The sequence below is a fragment of the Leuresthes tenuis genome, unplaced genomic scaffold, assembly GCF_036924035.1.
Source record: "Leuresthes tenuis unplaced genomic scaffold, fLeuTen1.0.hap1 SCAF_1, whole genome shotgun sequence".
NCBI lineage: Eukaryota > Metazoa > Chordata > Actinopteri > Atheriniformes > Atherinopsidae > Leuresthes > Leuresthes tenuis.
In genome coordinates this window covers 6,054,443-6,075,927 of record NW_027325355.1, presented here as the reverse complement: position 1 = coordinate 6,075,927, position 21,485 = coordinate 6,054,443, and the positions used below count along the sequence as shown (strand labels likewise).

The window sequence follows — 21,485 nt, the reverse complement described above, 5'->3', positions numbered from 1 at the left end:
AACAATGTCTGTCACAAATGTGCATTATATAGGTACTGGAATCATACGGTTACTCTATGTAACCAGATAATTGCCAAGAAAGGCTGATATGTAGTGGGCATATCTTCATCATTGATGTGATTACTACCTGTAGTTGAAACTGAGACTCTCAGATCACTTCGTGTCTGCCAACAAAGCAGCAGCAGCTGAAGATGACCAACTTCCTCATGTGTCACAGGGTGATCAGACGTTGCAACAAAAGACATGCAGGTGGTAGAGAGAAGAGGAAAAGCTTACAGCACCTGGTATTCCCAAGCAGTCTCCCATCCAAGTACTAATCAGGGCCAACACTGTTTGGCTTCCGAGATCAGACGAGGTCGGGTATATTCAGGGTGGTGTGGCCGTAAGCAACAATATCTGTGAACAATGTGCATTATATAGGTACTGGAATCATATGGTTACTCTATGTAACCAGATAATTGCCGAGAAAGGCTAACTTGTAGTGGGCACATCTTCATCCCTGATGTGATTATTACCTGCAGTTGAAACTGAGACTCTCAGATCACTTCGTGTCTGCCAACAAAGCAGCAGCAGCTGAAGATGACCAACTTCCTCATGTGTCACAGGGTGATCAGACGTTGCAACAAAAGACATGCATGTGGTAGAGAGAAGAGAAAAAGCTTACAGCACCTGGTATTCCCAAGCGGTCTCCCATCCAAGTACTAACCAGGCCCAACCTTGCTTGGCTTCCGAGATCAGACGAGGTTGGGCATGTTCAGGGTGGTGTGGCCGTAAGCAACAATATCTGTGACAAAGTTGCATTATATCGGTACTGGAATCATACAGTTCCTCTATGTAACCAGATAATTGCCGAGAAAGGCTGATATGTAGTGGGCACATCTTCTTCCCTGTGGTGATTATTCTCTCCAGCGGTAACTGAAACTCTCAGATCACTTCGTGTCTGCCAACAAAGCAGCAGCAGCTGAAGATGACCAACTTCCTCATGTGTCACAGGGTGATCAGACGTTGCAACAAAAGACATGCAGGTGGTAGAGAGAAGAGAAAAAGCTTATAGCACCTGGTATTCCCAAGCGGTCTCCCATCCAAGTACTAACCAGGCCCAACCCTGCTTGGCCTCCGAGATCAGACGAGGTCAGGCATATTCAGGGTGGTGTGGCTGTAAGCAACAATGTCTGTCACAAATGTGCATTATATAGGTACTAGAATCATACGATTACTCTATGTAACCAGATAATTGCCGAGAAAGGCTGATATGTAGTGGGCACATCTTCATCCCTGATGTGATTATTACCTGCAGTTGAAACTGAGACTCTCAGATCACTTCGTGTCTGCCAACAAAGCAGCAGCAGCTGAAGATGACAAACTTCCTCATGTGTCACAGGGTGATCAGACGTTGCAACAAAAGACATGTAGGTGGTAGAAAGAAGAGAAAAAGCTTACAGCATCTGGTATTCCCAAGCGGTCTCCCATCCAAGTACTAATCAGGCCCAACCCTGCTTGGCTTCCGAGATCAGACGAGGTCGGGCATATTCAGGGTGGTGTGGCCGTAAGCAACAATATCTGTGAACAATGTGCATTATATAGGTACTGGAATCATACAGTTCCTCTATGTAACCAGATAATTGCCGAGAAAGGCTGATATGTAGTGGGCACATCTTCATCCCTGATGTGATTATTACCTGCAGTTGAAACTGAGACTCTCAGTTCACTTCGTGTCTGCCAACAAAGCAGCAGCAGCTGAAGATGACCAACTTCCTCTTGGGTCACAGGGTGATCAGACGTTGCAACAAAAGACATGCAGGTGGTCGAGAGAAGAGAAAGAGCTTATAGCACCTGGTATTCCCAAGCGGTCTCCCATCCAAGTAAAAACCAGGCCCAACCCTGCTTGGCTTCCGAGATCAGACTAGGTCGGGCATGTTCAGGGTGGTGTGGCCGTAAGCAACAATGTCTGTTACAAATGTGCATTATATCGGCACTGGAATCATACAGTTCCTCTATGTAACCAGATAATTGCCGAGAAAGGCTAACTTGTAGTGGGCACATCTTCATCCCTGATGTGATTATTACCTGCAGTTGAAACTGAGACTCTCAGATCACTTCGTGTCTGCCAACAAAGCAGCAGCAGCTGAAGATGACCAACTTCCTCATGTGTCACAGGGTGATCAGACGTTGCAACAAAAGACATGCATGTGGTAGAGAGAAGAGAAAAAGCTTAAAGCACCTGGTATTCCCAAGTGGTCTCCCATCCAAGTACTAACCAGGCCCAACCCTGCTTGGCTTCCGAGATCAGACGAGGTCGGGCATATTGAGGGTGGTGTGGCTGTAAGCAACAATGTCTGTCACAAATGTGCATTATATAGGTACTGGAATCATACGGTTACTCTATGTAACCAGATAATTGCCAAGAAAGGCTGATATGTAGTGGGCATATCTTCATCCTTGATGTGATTACTACCTGTAGTTGAAACTGAGACTCTCAGATCACTTCGTGTCTGCCAACAAAGCAGCAGCAGCTGAAGATGACCAACTTCCTCATGTGTCACAGGGTGATCAGACGTTGCAACAAAAGACATGCAGGTGGTAGAGAGAAGAGGAAAAGCTTACAGCACCTGGTATTCCCAAGCAGTCTCCCATCCAAGTACTAATCAGGGCCAACCCTGTTTGGCTTCCGAGATCAGACGAGGTCGGGTATATTCAGGGTGGTGTGGCCGTAAGCAACAATATCTGTGAACAATGTGCATTATATAGGTACTGGAATCATATGGTTACTCTATGTAACCAGATAATTGCCGAGAAAGGCTAACTTGTAGTGGGCACATCTTCATCCCTGATGTGATTATTACCTGCAGTTGAAACTGAGACTCTCAGATCACTTCGTGTCTGCCAACAAAGCAGCAGCAGCTGAAGATGACCAACTTCCTCATGTGTCACAGGGTGATCAGACGTTGCAACAAAAGACATGCATGTGGTAGAGAGAAGAGAAAAAGCTTACAGCACCTGGTATTCCCAAGCGGTCTCCCATCCAAGTACTAACCAGGCCCAACCTTGCTTGGCTTCCGAGATCAGACGAGGTTGGGCATGTTCAGGGTGGTGTGGCCGTAAGCAACAATGTCTGTGACAAAGGTGCATTATATCGGTACTGGAATCATACAGTTCCTCTATGTAACCAGATAATTGCCGAGAAAGGCTGATATGTAGTGGGCATATCTTCATCCCTGATGTGATTACTACCTGTAGTTGAAACTGAGACTCTCAGATCACTTCATTTCTGCCAACAAAGCAGCAGCAGCTGGAGATGACCAACTTCCTCATGTGTCACAGGGTGATCAGACGTTGCAACAAAAGACATGCACGTGGTAGAGAGAAGAGAAAAAGCTTACAGCACCTGGTATTCCCAAGCGGTCTCCCATCCAAGTACTAACCAGGCCCAACCCTGCTTGGCCTCCGAGATCAGACGAGGTTGGGCATGTTCAGGGTGGTGTGGCCGTAAGCAGCAATGTCTGTGACAAAGTTGCATTATATCGGTACTGGAATCATACAGTTCCTCTATGTAACCAGATAATTCCCGAGAAAGGCTGATATGTAGTGGGCACATCTTCTTCCCTGTGGTGATTATTCTCTCCAGCGGAAACTGAAACTCTCAGATCACTTCGTGTCTGCCAACAAAGCAGCAGCAGCTGAAGATGACAAACTTCCTCATGTGTCACAGGGTGATCAGACGTTGCAACAAAAGACATGCAGATGGTAGAGAGAAGAGAAAAAGCTTATAGCACCTGGTATTCCCAAGCGGTCTCCCATCCAAGTACTAACCAGGCCCAACCCTGCTTGGCTTCCGAGATCAGACGAGGTCGGGCATATTCAGGGTGGTGTGGCTGTAAGCAACAATGTCTGTCACAAATGTGCATTATATAGGTACTAGTATCATACGATTACTCTATGTAACCAGATAATTGCCGAGAAAGGCTGATATGTAGTGGGCACATCTTCATCCCTGATGTGATTATTACCTGCAGTTGAAACTGAGACTCTCAGATCACTTCGTGTCTGCCAACAAAGCAGCAGCAGCTGAAGATGACAAACTTCCTCATGTGTCACAGGGTGATCAGACGTTGCAACAAAAGACATATAGGTGGTAGAGAGAAGAGAAAAAGCTTACAGCACCTGGTATTCCCAAGCAGTCTCCCATCCAAGTACTAATCAGGCCCAACCCTGCTTGGCTTCCGAGATCAGACGAGGTCGGGCATATTCAGGGTGGTGTGGCCATAAGCAACAATATCTGTGAACAATGTGCATTATATAGGTACTGGAATCATATGGTTACTCTATGTAACCAGATAATTGCAGAGAAAGAATGATATGTAGTGGGCACATCTTAATCCCTGATGTGATTATTACCTGCAGTTGAAACTGAGACTCTCAGATCACTTCGTGTCTGCCAACAAAGCAGCAGCAGCTGAAGATGACCAACTTCCTCATGTGTCACAGGGTGATCAGACGTTGCAACAAAAGACATGCATGTGGTAGAGAGAAGAGAAAAAGCTTACAGCACCTGGTATTCCCAAGCGGTCCCCCATCCAAGTACTAACCAGGCCCAACCTTGCTTGGCTTCCGAGATCAGACGAGGTTGGGCATATTCAGGGTGGTGTGGCTGTAAGCAACAATGTCTGTCACAAATGTGCATTATATAGGTACTGGAATCATATGGTTACTCTATGTAACCAGATAATTGCAGAGAAAGAATGATATGTAGTGGGCACATCTTAATCCCTGATGTGATTATTACCTGCAGTTGAAACTGAGACTCTCAGATCACTTCGTGTCTGCCAACAAAGCAGCAGCAGCTGAAGATGACCAACTTCCTCATGTGTCACAGGGTGATCAGACGTTGCAACAAAAGACATGCACGTGGTAGAGAGAAGAGAAAAAGTTTACAGCACCTGGTATTCCCAAGCGGTCTCCCATCCAAGTACTAACCAGGCCCAACCCTGCTTGGCCTCCGAGATCAGACGAGGTCGGGCATGTTCAGGGTGGTGTGGCTGTAGGCAACAATGTCTGTGACAAAGGTGCATTATATCGGTACTGGAATCATACAGTTCCTCTATGTAACCAGATAATTGCCAAGAAAGGCTGATATGTAGTGGGCATATCTTCATCCTTGATGTGATTACTACCTGTAGTTGAAACTGAGACTCTCAGATCACTTCGTGTCTGCCAACAAAGCAGCAGCAGCTGAAGATGACCAACTTCCTCATGTGTCACAGGGTGATCAGACGTTGCAACAAAAGACATGCAGGTGGTAGAGAGAAGAGAAAAAGCTTACAGCACCTGGTATTCCCAAGCAGTCTCCCATTCAAGTACTAACCAGGTCCAACCCTGCTCGGCTTCCGAGATCAGACGAGGTCGGGCATATTCAGGGTGGTGTGGCCATAAGCAACAATGTCTGTCACAAATGTGCATTATATAGGTACTGGAATAATACAGTTCCTCTATGTAACCAGATAATTGCCGAGAAAGGCTGATGCGTATTGGGCACATCTTCTTCCCTGTCGTGATTATTCTCTCCAGCGGAAACTGAGACTCTCAGATCACTTCGTGTCTGCCAACATAGCAGCAGCAGCTGAAGATGACCAACTTACTCATGTGTCACAGGGTGATCAGACGTTGCAACAAAAAACACGAAGGGGGTAGTGAGAAGAGAAAACGCTTACAGCACCTGGTATTCCCAAGCGGTCTCCCATCCAAGCACTAACCAGGCCCAACCCTGCTTGGCTTCTGGGATCAGACGAGGTGGGGTATATTCAGGGTGGTGTGGCCGTAAGCAACAATATCTGTGAACAATGTGCATTATATAGGTACTGGAATCATACGGTTACTCTATGTAACCAGATATTTGCAGAGAAAGGCTGATATGTAGTGGGCACATCTTCATCCCTGATGTGATTATTAACTGCAGTTGAAACTGAGACTCTCAGATCACTTCGTGTCTGCCAACAAAGCAGCAGCAGCTGAAGATGACCAACTTCCTCATGTGTCACAGGGTGATCAGACGTTGCAACAAAAGACATGCAGGTGCTAGAGAGAAGAGAAAAAGCTTACAGCACCTGGTATTCCCAAGTAGTCTCCCATCCAAGTACTAACCAGGCCCAACACTGCTTGGCTTCCGAGATCAGACGAGGTCGGGCATATTCAGGGTGGTGTGGCCGTAAGCAACAATGTCTGTCATAAATGGGCATTATATAGGTACTGGAATCATACAGTTCCTCTATGTAACCAGATAATTGCCGAGAAAGGCCGATGCGTATTGGGCACATCTTCTTCCCTGTCGTGATTATTCTCTCCAGCGGAAACTGAGACTCTCAGATCACTTCGTGTCTGCCAACAAAGCAGCAGCAGCTGAAGATGACCAACTTCCTCATGTGTCACAGGGTGATCAGACGTTGCAACAAAAGACATGCAGGTGGTAGAGAGAAGAGAAAGAGCTTACAGCACCTGGTATTCCCAAGCAGTCTCACATCCAAGTACTAACCAGGCCCAACCCTACTTGGCTTCTGAGATCAGACGAGGTCGGGCATATTCAGGGTGGTGTGGCTGTAAGCAACAATGTCTGTCACAAATGTGCATTATATAGCTACTAGAATCATACAGTTCCTCTATGTAACCAGATAATTGCCGAGAAAGGCTTATGCGTATTGGGCACATCTTCTTCCCTGTCGTGATTATTCTCTCCAGCGGAAACTGAGACTCTCAGATCACTTCGTGTCTGCCAACAAAGCAGCAGCAGCTGAAAATGACCAACTTCCTCATGTGTCACAGGGTGATCAGACGTTGCAACAAAAGACATGCAGGTGCTAGAGAGAAGAGAAAAAGCTTACTGCACCTGGTATTCCCAAGCGGTCTCCCATCCAAGTACTAACCAGGCCCAACCCTGCTTGGCTTCCGAGATCAGACGAGTTTGGGCATATTCAGGGTGGTGTGGCCGTAAGCAACAATGGCTGTCACCAATGTGCATTATATAGGTACTCGAATCATACGGTTATTCTTTGTAACCAGATAATTGCCGAGAAAGGCTGATATGTAGTGGGCACATCTTCATCCCTGATGTGATTATTAACTGCAGTTGAAACTGAGACTCTCAGATCACTTCGTGTCTGCCAACAAAGCAGCAGCAGCTGAAGATGACCAACTTCCTCATGTGTCACAGGGTGATCAGACGTTGCAACAAGAGACATGCAGGTGGTAGAGAAAAGAGAAAAATCTTACAGCACCTGGTATTCCCAAGCAGTCTCCCATCCAAGTACTAACCAGGCCCAACCCTGCTTGGCTTCCAATATCAGACTAGGTCAGGCATATTCAGGGTGGTGTGGCCGTAAGTAACAATGTCTGTCACAAATGTGCATTATATAGCTACTAGAATCATACAGTTCCTCTATGTAACCAGATAATTGCCGAGAAAGGCTGATGCGTATTGGGCACATCTTCTTCCCTGTGGTCATTATTCTCTCCAGCGGAAACTGAGACTCTCAGATCACTTCGTGTCTGCCAACATAGCAGCAGCAGCTGAAGATGACCAACTTCCTCATGTGTCACAGGGTGATCAGACGTTGCAACAAAAGACATGCAGGTGGTAGAGAGAAGAGAAAAAGCTTACAGCACCTGGTATTCCCAAGCAGTCTCCCATCCAAGTACTAACCAGGCCCAACGCTGCTTGGCTTCCAAGATCAGACGAGGTCGGGCATATTCAGGGTGGTGTGGCCGTAAGCAACAATGTCTGTCACAAATATGCATTATATAGGTACTGGAATCATATGGTTACTCTATGTAACCAGATAATTGCAGAGAAAGAATGATATGTAGTGGGCACATCTTAATCCCTGATGTGATTATTACCTGCAGTTGAAACTGAGACTCTCAGATCACTTCGTGTCTGCCAACAAAGCAGCAGCAGCTGAAGATGACCAACTTCCTCATGTGTCACAGGGTGATCAGACGTTGCAACAAAAGACATGCACGTGGTAGAGAGAAGAGAAAAAGCTTACAGCACCTGGTATTCCCAAGCGGTCTCCCATCCAAGTACTAACCAGGCCCAACCCTGCTTGGCCTCCGAGATCAGACGAGGTCGGGCATGTTCAGGGTGGTGTGGCTGTAGGCAACAATGTCTGTGACAAAGGTGCATTATATCGGTACTGGAATCATACAGTTCCTCTATGTAACCAGATAATTGCCAAGAAAGGCTGATATGTAGTGGGCATATCTTCATCCTTGATGTGATTACTACCTGTAGTTGAAACTGAGACTCTCAGATCACTTCGTGTCTGCCAACAAAGCAGCAGCAGCTGAAGATGACCAACTTCCTCATGTGTCACAGGGTGATCAGACGTTGCAACAAAAGACATGCATGTGGTAGAGAGAAGAGAAAAAGCTTACAGCACCTGGTATTCCCAAGCGGTCTCCCATCCAAGTACTAACCAGGCCCAACCCTGCTTGGCTTCCGAGATCAGATGAGTTTGGGCATATTCAGGGTGGTGTGGCTGTAAGCAACAATATCTGTCACAAATGTGCATTATATAGGTACTGGAATCATACAGTTCCTCTATGTAACCAGATAATTGCCGAGAAAGGCTGATGCGTATTGGGCACATCTTCTTCCCTGTCGTGATTATTCTCTCCAGCGGAAACTGAGACTCTCAGATCACTTTGTGTCTGCCAACAAAGTAGCAGCAGCTGAAGATGACCAACTTCCTCATGTGTCACAGGGTGATCAGATGTTGCAACAAAAGACATGCAGGTGCTAGAGAGAAGAGAAAAAGCTTACAGCACCTGGTATTCCCAAGCGGTCTCCCATCCAAGTACTAACCAGGCCCAACGCTGCTTGGCTTCCGAGATCAGACGAGGTCGGGGATATTCAGGGTGGTGTGGCCGTAAGCAACAATGTCTGTGACAAATGTGCATTATATAGGTACTGGAATCATACAGTTCCTCTATGTAACCAGATAATTGCCGAGAAAGGCTGATGCGTATTGGGCACATCTTCTTCCCTGTCGTGATTATTCTCTCCAGCGGAAACTGAGACTCTCAGATCACTTTGTGTCTGCCAACAAAGTAGCAGCAGCTGAAGATGACCAACTTCCTCATGTGTCACAGGGTGATCAGATGTTGCAACAAAAGACATGCAGGTGCTAGAGAGAAGAGAAAAAGCTTACAGCACCTGGTATTCCCAAGCGGTCTCCCATCCAAGTACTAACCAGGCCCAACGCTGCTTGGCTTCCGAGATCAGACGAGGTCGGGGATATTCAGGGTGGTGTGGCCGTAAGCAACAATGTCTGTGACAAATGTGCATTATATAGGTACTGGAATCATACAGTTCCTCTATGTAACCAGATAATTGCCGAGAAAGGCTGATGCGTATTGGGCACATCTTCTTCCCTGTCGTGATTATTCTCTCCAGCGGAAACTGAGACTCTCAGATCACTTCGTGTCTGCCAACAAAGCAGCAGCAGCTGAAGATGACCAACTTACTCATGTGTCACAGGGTGATCAGACGTTGCAACAAAAGACATGCAGGTGGTAGAGAGAAGAGAAAAAGCTTACAGCACCTGGTATTCCCAAGCAGTCTCCCACCCAAGTATAAACCAGGCCCAACCCTGCTTGACTTCCGGGATTAGACGAGGTCGGGTATATTCTGGGTGGTGTGGCCGTAAGCAACAATGTCTGTGAACAATGTGCATTATATAGGTACTGGAATCATACGGTTACTCTATGTAACCAGATAATTGCCGAGAAAGGCTGATATGTAGTGGGCACATCTTCATCCCTGATGTGATTATTACCTGCAGTTGAAACTGAGACTCTCAGATCACTTCGTGTCTGCCAACAAAGCAGCAGCAGCTGAAGATGACCAACTTCCTCATGTGTCACAGGGTGATCAGACGTTGCAACAAAAGACATGCAGGTGGTAGAGAGAAGAGAAAAAGCTTACAGCACCTGGTATTCACAAGCGGTCTCCCATCAAAGTACTAACCAGGCCCAACGCTGCTTGGCTTCCGAGATCAGACGAGGTCGGGTATATTCTGGGTGGTGTGGCCGTAAGCAACAATATCTGTGAACAATGTGCATTATATAGGTACTGGAATCATACGGTTACTCTATGTAACCAGATAATTGCCGAGAAAGGCTGATATGTAGTGGGCACATCTTCATCCCTGTCGTGATTATTCTCTCCAGCGGAAACTGAGACTCTCAGATCACTTCGTGTCTGCCAACAAAGCAGCAGCAGCTGAAGATGACCAATTTCCTCATGTGTCCAAGATCGGACGTGTTCAGGGTGGTTTGGCTGTAAGCAAAAGTCACCGTGACAAATATCTATTATATAGCTGCTGGAACCATATGTTTCTTCTAGTTTTTCACATAATTGTCTTGAGAGGCTGATGTTGATCCTGCACATGTTCTTCTCTTGTGTTGGTTCTCTGCAGCTGAAAGTGAGACTCTCAGATAACTTTGTGTCTGTCGACCTCTTCTGTTCCCTGTGTGTAGTTTTGTGTTCAGTGTCACACAGAGAGACCGAGGCTGCTTAGTTAGATGAAATCATCACAAATTGCTCATTTTTAAACAGTTACATTATATTTTAGAAGTCAGAACACAGTAATAGATGTTGTTTCAGCATCTATAAAAAGCTAATTTCAGACTGGTTATCTCGCTTACGGCCATACCACCCTGAACACGCCTGATCTCGTCCCATCTTGGAAGCTAAGCAGGGTCGGACCTGGATAGTACTTGGATGGGAGACCGCCTGGGAATACGAGGTGCTGTAAGTTTTTTACACCTGCAGGAGGCGCTGCTGCTCACTCAACACAGACAGCTTCTTGACATACATCACATTGGGAAGGAATCAGTCAAATAAATTCACTTTTCAATCTTTGTCAAACACTGGAAATGAGCGCACACATAAACCTCATTTAGGTCACTCATTCATATCATCTTCCAGCACTGCTCAGCTCACAGTGACTTCATCTGTCTGAATTCTTCTGGATACCAAACACACACAAATATTATTGTCTCACGTTAGTCTGCAGACTGTTAACAGATCTTCCTGCAGTCTGCAGATTCATCCCATTTCCTTCCTTCCTAAGAATCCCTGCTGATATCCAAGGTGCTGATCCCAGATCTGCTCAGATGTCCCAGGTTCTCCTCTTCTTTTATCCTCACACACTGAACTGTCTCCTCATCTATGTGTAAACAACCAGAACCCACTGATGTGGGCTCAGAAATAAAGTTTCCAATGTTTTCCAAACACAAATGAATACATTTCAGAAATGTATTGAGGCCAGATAGAAAAAGTGCACGTGCAGCCACTTTAAACTGTCAAATAGGCAATTTAACGGCAGTTATATTTATGTTTCTCCACTAGATGCAGCTATGATTTTATGGCCATAGAGGAAGTCCGTATAACACGTTTGTTTTAAGTGTTTTGATGTTTATATTTATTGTTTAGCAATGTTTAAAGGATATAGTTAATAACATTTGGTGTTAGGTAAAAGTTAAAAGTTAAAACTTGATAAGTTTAGTTTAAGGTGACCGTCCGGTTTTAAAAAGCGGTCCGGTAAACTGGTATCATTGATATGGATCCAATTAAGAAAGCAATCAACGAAGACCATAAGCGGTTTTAAGTTTACCGGTTTGTCCACTTGCAGGCCGAAGTGGTATATAAGTTTATGTTTGTAAATAATATATTTTCTTTTAGTTGAGACTTGTGTAATGTAATATTTGTACATCATTTGTGTTTTATCAGTTCTACGGTGTACTTGTGGTGAAAGCCGACGATGAAGACCACAGTAAAAATCAGTGAAAAGAACACAAGTCTCGTATCTGTGAACAAGCCAGCATATGTTTTTTTCCAAAGACCACGTCCAGCATTTGATTGAAATTGACCTCTCTGCCCCCTGTATTTCCACACTGCTGGTGTATCAGTGAGAACACTGAAACGCAGAATGCGACAGTGGGGCCTCTCAAAAAGGGAAGGCTACAGTAACATGACAGATGATGAACTTGACAGCTTGGTCTCTGCCATCAAGCAAGACTCCCAGAATTTGGGTTGGTGCTTTTTACAGAAAGTTTTTCTTTGAATTATATCATGCACTTGTCCATAGCATTATAAAAAGATTTGTGCCATAAAAGTAACATTTGAAATGACAGGGCTTTCCACAGGTACCGGCTGCCGGCCATATAGCCTCCACAACTAAGTCTAGCTGAGGGCCGGCTACTTTAATGACTGCTATTTTTATAGCCTAAAGGCTATCGATATTATTTTTTCAATTTTCTAGTCTGTGCCTTAGTGGAGAGTCCTGGACATTATCATAACAACGGTCATCATAGCATGTATACCTGAGAAAAAGTGAAATGCCTAAATTGTTTGTTCACATGATTATCAATCAATATATCTTAAATAAAAGTGGTTTTCACTTCTTTTCCTACAGGTCACAGAATGGTAAAAGGTCGTCTTAGGGCTTTAGGCCACAGAGTTCAGTGGACAGAGTGTGGGATTCGATGCACCGGGTTGATAGTCTAGGAATACTACAGAGAATGACAAGCCTCGGATGTGTTGTGAGAAGGACCTACAATGTCGCAGCTCCTCTGTCACTCGTACATATAGATACCAACCACAAGTTGATCAGGTAAGCTGACAGCAAAGGACATCACATGGACATTATATATTTATATATTGATTTAAAAAATGGTCTATGGCATACATTCTGCAGATTTCTGGAATCTGGTGTAATGGACCACGATGTAGCTGCATTAAACAATTGATACATTTTTATTTCACAGATATGGTGTGGTAATGTTTGGAATAGATGTCTCTTTAAGAAAGGTCAGTGTCCCCATGGAGATTATAGTGTGTGATATAATATTCAACTTAATTTTGTTAAAGCTATACTTTTCTTTCTGGCATTTTTACACTTTTCTTTTGAAATCTTAAAATGCTCCTAATAAGCTTATGGCGCACTAAAATGTAAAAGCAAGCCACCAGGTGTTGAAACTACACGCGAACTACAACGCAGGCCGTGCTAACATTAGCCTGGTAGATCACAAGTTGTTTATATTCGGACACGGCAAGCACAAGAATAGCCTTGATGGACGTGGTAACTGGACCGCTGATAACTTGACAACATTCTCCGCTCCGACATCCGGGGGAGATGGAACGCACCATCACTTTCTCACCTCACACGTCAGGGAGGAGGGAGCGTCACAGGTCAGGCAGGGGGAAGAGGGTGAGACTTTGGAGGGAGGGGGAGTTGTTCATGTTTAAATTTTTACTAAGTGCTGTGCTACATGCCAGAAAGGTAAGTATAGCTTTAAGTCTAACATCACACGTGGAACAATATTTCATTCATTTATTATTCTTATATTATTGTAGTTAATGTTTAATGTGTTTCTGTGGGGTTTATGTTTTCCAAATGCTCACAAAGATCATGTACCGACACGCTGCCAATAACAACAAGGCATCAACAGCCCAAGATTCCTTCCTTTTTCCATCCAGGTAACATGCTATGTCTTGTTTTGAGGTTGATGTTTTTATGTTTACATTGTTATATTTTTATAAGATTTTAAAAGAAATATAAAGTTGCCTTTACAAAATTGTTGACCCACTGACATAATCACAATATTATATGTATGTCTTTACAGTGATCTGCTGTGTTTCAGTCTTATAATATAAGCATCTTTATGTATTGATAAATTCCTTTCCAACTAGTGTCTCCTCCAGGATTAGCAGATGATGAAACCTGTTGTGGATTTACAACAAAAATATAGAACAAATTTCTACAACACATTCCTGTACAACTTGGACCTGTACATTGGATCTCTTTTTATCATAGTAGTATTGTGTACATATATATAAAACTATTGATCTATCTAAATAGATCTATCTATCTATCTATTTATCATGTCTATCTATTCTTTGCTGCTCAGGTCCCTGATCGTAGTCAGGCCATCCTCCCATGATTAGATAGAGAGGACAGCTGATTTTCCTTTGCCTGCCTTTTGTGTTGAAGGACTGAGTCACACAGTTTTATCAACCACATATTTCATTTTTTTGGACTTTTTTGAAAGAGTATCCATAGCAAGGAGTAAAATTGTACAATCCTCTTTTTCCTAAATCAGTACCAACTTGTGCGCACCGCATGGAGTTGGCGCTGAGATCCCGGCCGGCAGAAATTGCTGCTCCTTGATGGGATGATTGGTTGGCCCATGGTTGGGCACCGGGTTAATTGTGCAGGCTTTTGAGTAGTTCTCCTTGTTGCTGATTGTTACCATGGGATTGTTTTTCCTGTTTCCTTCTCCTTTGGCTTCTGTGTCCAAATTCCAAATGGAGAACATGGAAAAATATATGCATTGCAAATGAATATGCAAGAAGAAATCAAATAGATTCCATTAGTGACACCCAGAGGTGAGAAGGCAAATAGCACAGACCCTCTCAGCTGAATGTTTCACTTTTTCAACATTAACCAAGTTAAGCCCTCTCTTTGAAATTGGTCAATTGCACAATCTGGTGTGACTTGACAACTGACTAACCTCATCCACTCATCTTCTTCCCAGAACACAAACATGAAAGCGCACACCTGAAGGTTCCACCGAGATTTTAACTTGGATCACTGGATTCAAAGTCCAGAGTGCTGACCTTTACACCATGGAACCCCTTCCACAGACTCTCAGGATTGATATTTTTCTTTGAACAAGTTGATCAGGGGAGAGCGCGAACGCAGTCCCCCACTACCACAAATTATGCAGTCGAGATTTGGGGAGTTCGCAAAGCCAATTGAATCGCTCTGTTCACCGACCAATCAGGTGGCCCACTGACCTTTGACCTTTCACCAGGCAGCCAATCATATATGAGAGAAAGCGAAGAGACGGTGTGAGCGACATTTGGACATTGTTTTTGCCAACGACTTCGACAGTTTATCTGTTAAAGAAGTTAAAAACAGAAAGATAATTTGCTACAAATTTGACGGAGTTAACCGTAGTGTTTTTCTGCGATAATCTTTTCATTGAAAGGTAAGAAGCTTCTCCCACTCGGTAAAAAGTCGTCGTAAACTGTAACTGAAGACGCTTTTTAAACATAAACATTTTCTTTCTTACACCCATATATTTATACAGGAATATACATATCTATATATAGACCACATATCAGCTATACATGTGTGTGTATAACAGATATATAGATATTCAATATCATGTGCAATGTACGGTGTGCAATATTTGAACTGTATGTGCAATATTATTTAACTTTTCATTATTTTCACTATTCAGTGTTATCATTATTATTACTACCATGTACAATTACATTTATTATCTGGTGCAATACAACCTCTCAATAGCACAGATAAATAAATAGATTAATAAAGTTCTTATCTTATCTCGATAGGCAGACAGACATTTAATACCATGATGTAATGCCACTTTACTGCTAATATGAATTGCTGCTCCAATAAAATAAATTTCTCTTTGGAGAATAACATTGTTTAACTATCTAGATGGCAAACCCCACAATCTGCATTGCCAACCCAGATGCTCCTGAAAATCGGCAACAGGCCATTCTGATGGCGAGCAAAGAGGCCCGTCTTTATTGGGATAAAAGGCTGGTCTTCCCCTCGCCTCCCCCGGAGCTGCTGAACCAAGCCACTGCCCTGGCCCACGCAGAAAAGCTCCTTCAAGCGGAGGGTGTCACTGCTCCATCCCGTCAGCAGTGCCTGGGAAAGCTGCCAGTGCCGTTTGGTCAATACAAAAATGCACCGTTCCACTGGCTTGTGGCAAATGATATGGGCTACATGAAGTAGTCAGCATTTTAAATTTAAGACAAATTTGGTGGCATGTTTACACATCTGTTTCATTCTTGGTTCAATTACTAATCTGTTTGTCACAGTCAGATGATATAAATGATCCTTGTTTGAATTAAGGTAATATATATCATTCCAGCATAATTGACAAGCACAGGGTAGAGAAGTCAAACACACAAAAGAGAGGAGAGGCAGTGAACCAGTGGGTGAAAGACTTCCTCGCTGAGTATGCAGAGAGCTTCCCGCAAGTCTCCATTGTCCTTGAGGCAAACATCGACAGGTGCATCTATGGTCAGAAAGGCTTCGAGGACAGCAGCTTTCAGGAGATGTGGGAGCTCTACAGTCAGCATGGAAGATTAAAGAAGAAGCCAGAGCAGTTCACTGACAGCGAGAGAGACAGAGCACAGAAGGCCTACAGCTCAGGGAGGAGGTGGTTGAAAAAACCGGTGACCCACATCACAAGTGTGACGATGAAGAGGTTCAGAAAGTATATTTATTGAGAAGGAGAAAGTAAGTGTTCAGAAAGAGAAAGTTTAGAATTTAAGAAAATAACAAATACTCAAATAGGTGGTATTTCATCAACTAAGTGTTGAGTGTTTAGTGTTGTAAGTATGCTTGTTTGTGTTTAGTAAGTGAAACATGGTATATCATACATTCTGATTGTTGCACTGCCTTATTGTCCAGCAACTGCAGGAAAGCACCTCTAAGTATAGTCCTTCATTATGGCCCGGTGATGAAGCTGAGATGGTAGCTGCATGCGAGTCTGTGGAACGTAAGTAAGACACATCAGTCAATTTATATGAAGTAGTTTTATGTAAATAAGTCATAATATAAGATAAAAAATTTGATACATTTTTAGACTCTACACAGTCCCAGGAGTAAGACTCAAGATTCTGGTTCCAGAGACAAGGTAAAGCTGCCAGACTCCAGTGTTTTCCAAAGGCTTTTTCACCCCTCTTCACTGCCCAAGCTGCCTGAGTCCACCGCACCACCCAAGCTGCCAGAGTCCACCGCACCACCCAAGCTGCCAGAGTCCACCGCACCATCCAAGCAGCCAGAGTCCACCGCACCACCCAAGCTGCCTGAGTCCACCGCACCACCCAAGCTGCCTGAGTCCACCGCACCACCCAAGCAGCCAGAGTCCACCGCACCACCCAAGCTGCCAGAGTCCACCGCACCACCCAAGCTGCCAGAGTCCACCGCACCACCCAAGCTGCCAGAGTCCACCGCACCACCCAAGCTGCCTGAGTCCACCGCACCATCCAAGCAGCCAGAGTCCACCGCACCACCCAAGCTGCCTGAGTCCACCGCACCACCCAAGCTGCCAGAGTCCACCGCACCACCCAAGCTGCCAGAGTCCACCGCATCACCCAAGCTGCCTGAGTCCACCGCACCACCCAAGCTGCCTGAGTCCACCGCACCACCCAAGCTGCCTGAGTCCACCGCACCACCCAAGCTGCCAGAGTCCACCGCAAACATAAGTGTGAGACGCTTCTTTAAACTGTGCTCCATGTGTATCATTGCATGTTGCAAATAATAAAAACAACTTTGCTTTGTACGTGTTGTGCGTGTTACAGGTGGAGTTAGAGGGCTGGGTACGTCTTTGGGAAAACCCAAATGGCATTCCAGCAGCTGACATCTCATGGCTAAAGGAGGACACAAAGAGAGGTCTCTTCACTGCCGTTCAAATCTAAAAGGACATCACTGGTGTGCTCAAGAGGCGAAGGGTGATGAAGTCAGACCGCATGTGGTTTTCCCCTCCAGAACCTCCAGGCTTCGTCGGAGGTGCTCTGCCTGTACCACACCTGTTTTTCCACAGCCGTGTCTTTGTTTTGCGCCCTGTAGGAGTCTGGAGATGTTCCCTGAAGTGTCCTCGTGGCGATGAGTGTGTTGGAAAGGGTCGTAATGTGTACCTGTACAAGTCTGGCTACCACCACCGGGTATAACTTAGTTCAGCTGTGTTAGAGTAAAAACATCATGGTTGAATAATGATTACATTGTATCTAAACATGTAAAAGGAAAAGTTCCTTGAAAATCATCTGGATTTGATGATATATTGTTATATGTTATTATCATTATTGTGATTATATATTGTTCCCTGATCTGTACTCCAGGTATGACACATTTGTGACGTATCCAACTGGTACACGATGCTGACGGAGGTCCTGTGCTGTGGGCCTTGCACAAAGAGCCAGGGGTGGAGAAGGTGGCACATTAGGTCGGTGGCTTGCATGGGATCCCGTTATTATAACACAACTGAGCGAGGCACATCAAGCTGTGTTCCCTGCCTGAGTTCACTCAGCATCGTGTGTGCACGTGTCAGTCTTTAAAGAAGTTATTCGAACTGACCTAAAGTTACCAATTTTTCCTCCACTAACAGGCGTGGTGTGGACAAGAATGCTGTGCGTCTTCTGAGGGACCGAACCGAAGGGAACACTATGGTCCAGGTGTGGCGTCAGATACAGGAAAACCACACGGAGAAGCACCTTCAGTGCAAAGACCTGTACACCACACTCCTTATGAGCTTAGTGAAACCTGGAGGGATTGTTTCTACAGTAGGTCACACATTTCAGGCTCCGCCTCCTCCAAGAGATCTCCCGTCTGCACGGCTCCTGCGCCACGCCTTCCTGCTGGCAGAGGCCGACAACGTGCAGGACTGCAGGAGCCAGATCCTCTCCACTTTTGGCACTGTGCTAAAGATAGATTCCACCAAGAAAGCATGTAAATCAAAACGCAATCATAGATTGTGGCATACAGAACATATTTCCTATTATAAACATATTGTCATGCACTGTTAAATTATAGAAGAACAAGCAACTAAGTTGGGATCCAAACTCCAAATGTTTTTTAGGTAGTGAAGAAGCTGTCTGGTGAGGGTCACGGCTCAGGTTCACCAGCATTGGAAATGAGTACTCCCAGATAGTGACCTTTGTGCTGACCTGTGAGGAGTCCACAGAGAAGCTGGGACCTATGTGCCGTGGAGTAATGGAGAGGTTTCGGCTGGCCAACCAACCTGTCCCCAGCATCCTGTATGTGGACCGTGGGTGTTGCCGTGCACAGGGCCCAACAGCTGTGGAGACTTTGTTCCAGTCTTGGGTGGACAGTGGAATGGTTGTGCGTCTGCACATCTTTCACTGGATTCACCGTTTCGATGCAGCCGTCCGCACAGAGTCTCACTCCAAGTACGCAGTGTTCAAGTCTGCACTTGCTGGGGCGGTGCTGGCGTACAGCCGAGCAGACATGGAGCTCCTCATCAAGGCTGTCAGAGCCAAGGACCCGACAGCTCTGAAGGCTGTGACAGATGAGGACGTCATCCGCCTTTTTATTTCCAGGGAGCAGCTGAAACATGACGTGCGACGGGTCACACAAGGGGCGCAGGAAACGTTTAGGCTCATCAACCTGGCCATTGAGGAACTGAAAGGCCCCGCGGGGCTGGATGAGAGTGGAGTCAGCCTCTTCAAGACACCTGGTATAAAGACCTGACACTAAAAGTTACAACATTAATACTAGTTGTGTGGCATAAAAAAGTGTACACAACAATCGGTTTGTGTGTCTGTACGTCATTTGTATTTGCAGCGGTCATTGATGAGATGTGGGCGGCGCAGCGGCGACACCTGGAGTGCATCCAGGATCCTCCAAACATCTACATGTATAGGGTGGCGCGTACAGCGACCATCAACAAAGTGGATGTGCCCTACTACAAATGTCTGCGTGGCAACAACAGCCTGGAAGGATTCCACAAAACTTTGCCCAACATGCTCCCAGGTACACAGGTGTAGTGTGGATATTTATAAAATGTCACACGTGTCACTGTGAGTCATCTCATGTGTTTTATTGTGATGTTCAGGTCCTATCAGGTGGAATTCTGACCGCCGCTCTGATGCAGTGTTTGGGGGAAAAGGACGGCACCACAGAGTCTACTTTGCACCGCTTATCGACCGCCTCAACACCCGCTGTCTGCAGCTGTTCGGAGAGACTGTGGAGGAAAACTTCAGGCTCCCGCTGATGTCCTCTCTAATGAGCTGCTCAGGTTGGAATACCTGTTTAGTCAGAGTACAGGAGAATCGGGCCCTTTTTCTCTCGCAGACATCGTGAACGATGGGCCGGATCCAGAGGAGGAGGTGCTTCAGCCTGGGCAGCATGATCCAGATGTGCCACATGAGGCTTACGAGAGTGACGTGGAGACCCGTAACAATGCGCTGAGTGCTGAGCTGCCCCACATCCGGCTCTCCAGCAATGAAATTGCTAGTGCTCAACTTCCAGTCTTTGTGAGTAGCTGTTTGTTTGTTGTTGTGGATGTACATTTTATTCCAGGAGTTAAAGTCGTTCAACTGCTGCGTATGAGCCAGTGTTAGACGAGTTTTCAAATGTTGCCACTTTGCCAGGAGTTAAATTAGACATTAAAACAACAGTGAAAACAGTAGCAAAGTATTTAAAGCTTGTGTAGAAGAAGGAAACAATCACTGAGGAAAAAGCTTAACAAGTGAACATGGTCGTGTGCAAAGTCAACATAACGTTACAAAATCTAAAATAACTGTAAGCCACAAGAGACAGAAGCAGAAGAAAAGCAAATAAGACTAGATAAATCACACCTGCAACAGGCATAACATTTGTGTGTTACTGTGCTTACATAACACAAGTGCTCAGCACAACAGGCTAATGTACACACTGGTGAAACTTTTGTGGCTGCATTGTCCTCATGGGTCACGCAGCAGTCCGGAGAAGACGACCATCCTGGAGGCATACGAGCGGGTCCAGCACCGAATTTTAGTGGATGACCCTGTTCTCCGCAAAGCTGGCATTCCCCTACCTAAAATAAACGTCAAGACCGTGCGGGATTTCATCCAACACCAAGAGCGGCTTGTCAACATGAAGGCAACAAGACGACCATCCACCATCACAAAGATCACCTCCATCTCAGCCACAAAGATGGTCAGCTTTCACTGTGTCCAATAACTGTAGCTTCTAAAGTGGATTTCACAGCACTGCTGCATGTCTGACAGTTCATTTGGGTGGAGAAAACATACATCACAACCCTCTGAATCTGCTTTCAGTCCGACTTGAACAGTCTCTCACTGTTTCAGACACAAAATGTGTCTTTTAGTTTGAATCTCAGCTGAAATCTACAACAACTGCAGAGTGACTTATATCATTTCACCACCTGGTGTGATAAACTTACAAAAACACCTCAAGAGCAACACCTGGGATCTTTTTGGGAGAAAAGGGGATTCTCTTCATGCTAAGAGAGCTGGTAATAAATTAGTTTATGGATCCTACAGAGTAAAACAATAATAAAGGTGCTTTCTGACCCTTGACATTTTTTTCCCTTTTATTAGAAAAATATTCCAGATTTTAATCCCATGGAGGGAGCCGATGAAGTAAAGATTGATGTGCATAAAAACATTAAAAACCTCTCTTGTAAGTTCTCGGTTCAAGTTTTATTTTGCTTCAGCTGCATGTTTTTCTTTATTGAATCTTTAAGCACTCATAGATCAATTTGATCCCAGCAGAAGTGTCGCAGGTTTACTTGGTTGCTGTAGTTTACTGAAGCAGGACTCTAAGCTAACATCCTCCTCTCCTTCAGAACCAGGGACAGGGTTGGGTTTGGGAGGTGACATCGCTCTGTACTTTAAAGAGCAGGCTTGAATAAATCAA

General features: G+C 45.0%; 10 non-coding genes and 17 pseudogenes across 10 annotated transcripts; 1 reads left to right on the top strand and 26 right to left on the bottom strand.

The window, feature by feature from the left end:
* Positions 1-269: 269 nt before the first annotated feature.
* On the bottom strand, positions 270-388 carry LOC140304628 (5S ribosomal RNA; annotated as a pseudogene).
* Positions 389-657: 269 nt separating this feature from the next.
* LOC140299126 (5S ribosomal RNA) lies at positions 658-776 on the bottom strand (annotated as a pseudogene).
* Positions 777-1,045: 269 nt separating this feature from the next.
* Positions 1,046-1,164, bottom strand: LOC140299877 (5S ribosomal RNA; annotated as a pseudogene).
* A 269-nt stretch (positions 1,165-1,433) lies between these two features.
* LOC140297261 (5S ribosomal RNA) lies at positions 1,434-1,552 on the bottom strand. The gene has a single exon (XR_011913044.1). It is a non-coding gene; the product is annotated as a 5S ribosomal RNA (ribosomal RNA).
* A 269-nt stretch (positions 1,553-1,821) lies between these two features.
* LOC140273157 (5S ribosomal RNA) lies at positions 1,822-1,940 on the bottom strand (annotated as a pseudogene).
* Positions 1,941-2,209: 269 nt separating this feature from the next.
* LOC140299291 (5S ribosomal RNA) lies at positions 2,210-2,328 on the bottom strand (annotated as a pseudogene).
* Positions 2,329-2,597: 269 nt separating this feature from the next.
* LOC140298648 (5S ribosomal RNA) lies at positions 2,598-2,716 on the bottom strand. The gene has a single exon (XR_011914274.1). It is a non-coding gene; the product is annotated as a 5S ribosomal RNA (ribosomal RNA).
* A 269-nt stretch (positions 2,717-2,985) lies between these two features.
* Positions 2,986-3,104, bottom strand: LOC140299125 (5S ribosomal RNA; annotated as a pseudogene).
* Positions 3,105-3,373: 269 nt separating this feature from the next.
* Positions 3,374-3,492, bottom strand: LOC140299133 (5S ribosomal RNA; annotated as a pseudogene).
* A 269-nt stretch (positions 3,493-3,761) lies between these two features.
* Positions 3,762-3,880, bottom strand: LOC140289779 (5S ribosomal RNA). The gene has a single exon (XR_011912288.1). It is a non-coding gene; the product is annotated as a 5S ribosomal RNA (ribosomal RNA).
* A 269-nt stretch (positions 3,881-4,149) lies between these two features.
* On the bottom strand, positions 4,150-4,268 carry LOC140295050 (5S ribosomal RNA). The gene has a single exon (XR_011912833.1). It is a non-coding gene; the product is annotated as a 5S ribosomal RNA (ribosomal RNA).
* A 269-nt stretch (positions 4,269-4,537) lies between these two features.
* On the bottom strand, positions 4,538-4,656 carry LOC140299479 (5S ribosomal RNA; annotated as a pseudogene).
* A 269-nt stretch (positions 4,657-4,925) lies between these two features.
* On the bottom strand, positions 4,926-5,044 carry LOC140300236 (5S ribosomal RNA; annotated as a pseudogene).
* A 269-nt stretch (positions 5,045-5,313) lies between these two features.
* On the bottom strand, positions 5,314-5,432 carry LOC140310205 (5S ribosomal RNA; annotated as a pseudogene).
* Positions 5,433-5,701: 269 nt separating this feature from the next.
* Positions 5,702-5,820, bottom strand: LOC140291745 (5S ribosomal RNA; annotated as a pseudogene).
* Positions 5,821-6,089: 269 nt separating this feature from the next.
* Positions 6,090-6,208, bottom strand: LOC140297979 (5S ribosomal RNA). The gene has a single exon (XR_011913667.1). It is a non-coding gene; the product is annotated as a 5S ribosomal RNA (ribosomal RNA).
* Positions 6,209-6,477: 269 nt separating this feature from the next.
* Positions 6,478-6,596, bottom strand: LOC140278072 (5S ribosomal RNA; annotated as a pseudogene).
* A 269-nt stretch (positions 6,597-6,865) lies between these two features.
* Positions 6,866-6,984, bottom strand: LOC140298698 (5S ribosomal RNA). The gene has a single exon (XR_011914321.1). It is a non-coding gene; the product is annotated as a 5S ribosomal RNA (ribosomal RNA).
* Positions 6,985-7,253: 269 nt separating this feature from the next.
* LOC140292051 (5S ribosomal RNA) lies at positions 7,254-7,372 on the bottom strand (annotated as a pseudogene).
* Positions 7,373-7,641: 269 nt separating this feature from the next.
* LOC140300539 (5S ribosomal RNA) lies at positions 7,642-7,760 on the bottom strand (annotated as a pseudogene).
* Positions 7,761-8,029: 269 nt separating this feature from the next.
* On the bottom strand, positions 8,030-8,148 carry LOC140298298 (5S ribosomal RNA). Its single transcript, XR_011913958.1, has one exon. It is a non-coding gene; the product is annotated as a 5S ribosomal RNA (ribosomal RNA).
* Positions 8,149-8,417: 269 nt separating this feature from the next.
* Positions 8,418-8,536, bottom strand: LOC140277449 (5S ribosomal RNA). The gene has a single exon (XR_011909092.1). It is a non-coding gene; the product is annotated as a 5S ribosomal RNA (ribosomal RNA).
* Positions 8,537-8,805: 269 nt separating this feature from the next.
* LOC140297375 (5S ribosomal RNA) lies at positions 8,806-8,924 on the bottom strand. The gene has a single exon (XR_011913115.1). It is a non-coding gene; the product is annotated as a 5S ribosomal RNA (ribosomal RNA).
* A 269-nt stretch (positions 8,925-9,193) lies between these two features.
* On the bottom strand, positions 9,194-9,312 carry LOC140297374 (5S ribosomal RNA). Its single transcript, XR_011913114.1, has one exon. It is a non-coding gene; the product is annotated as a 5S ribosomal RNA (ribosomal RNA).
* A 269-nt stretch (positions 9,313-9,581) lies between these two features.
* On the bottom strand, positions 9,582-9,700 carry LOC140291592 (5S ribosomal RNA; annotated as a pseudogene).
* Positions 9,701-9,969: 269 nt separating this feature from the next.
* LOC140299446 (5S ribosomal RNA) lies at positions 9,970-10,088 on the bottom strand (annotated as a pseudogene).
* A 604-nt stretch (positions 10,089-10,692) lies between these two features.
* Positions 10,693-10,811, top strand: LOC140303797 (5S ribosomal RNA; annotated as a pseudogene).
* The last annotated feature ends 10,674 nt before the right edge of the window (positions 10,812-21,485 follow it).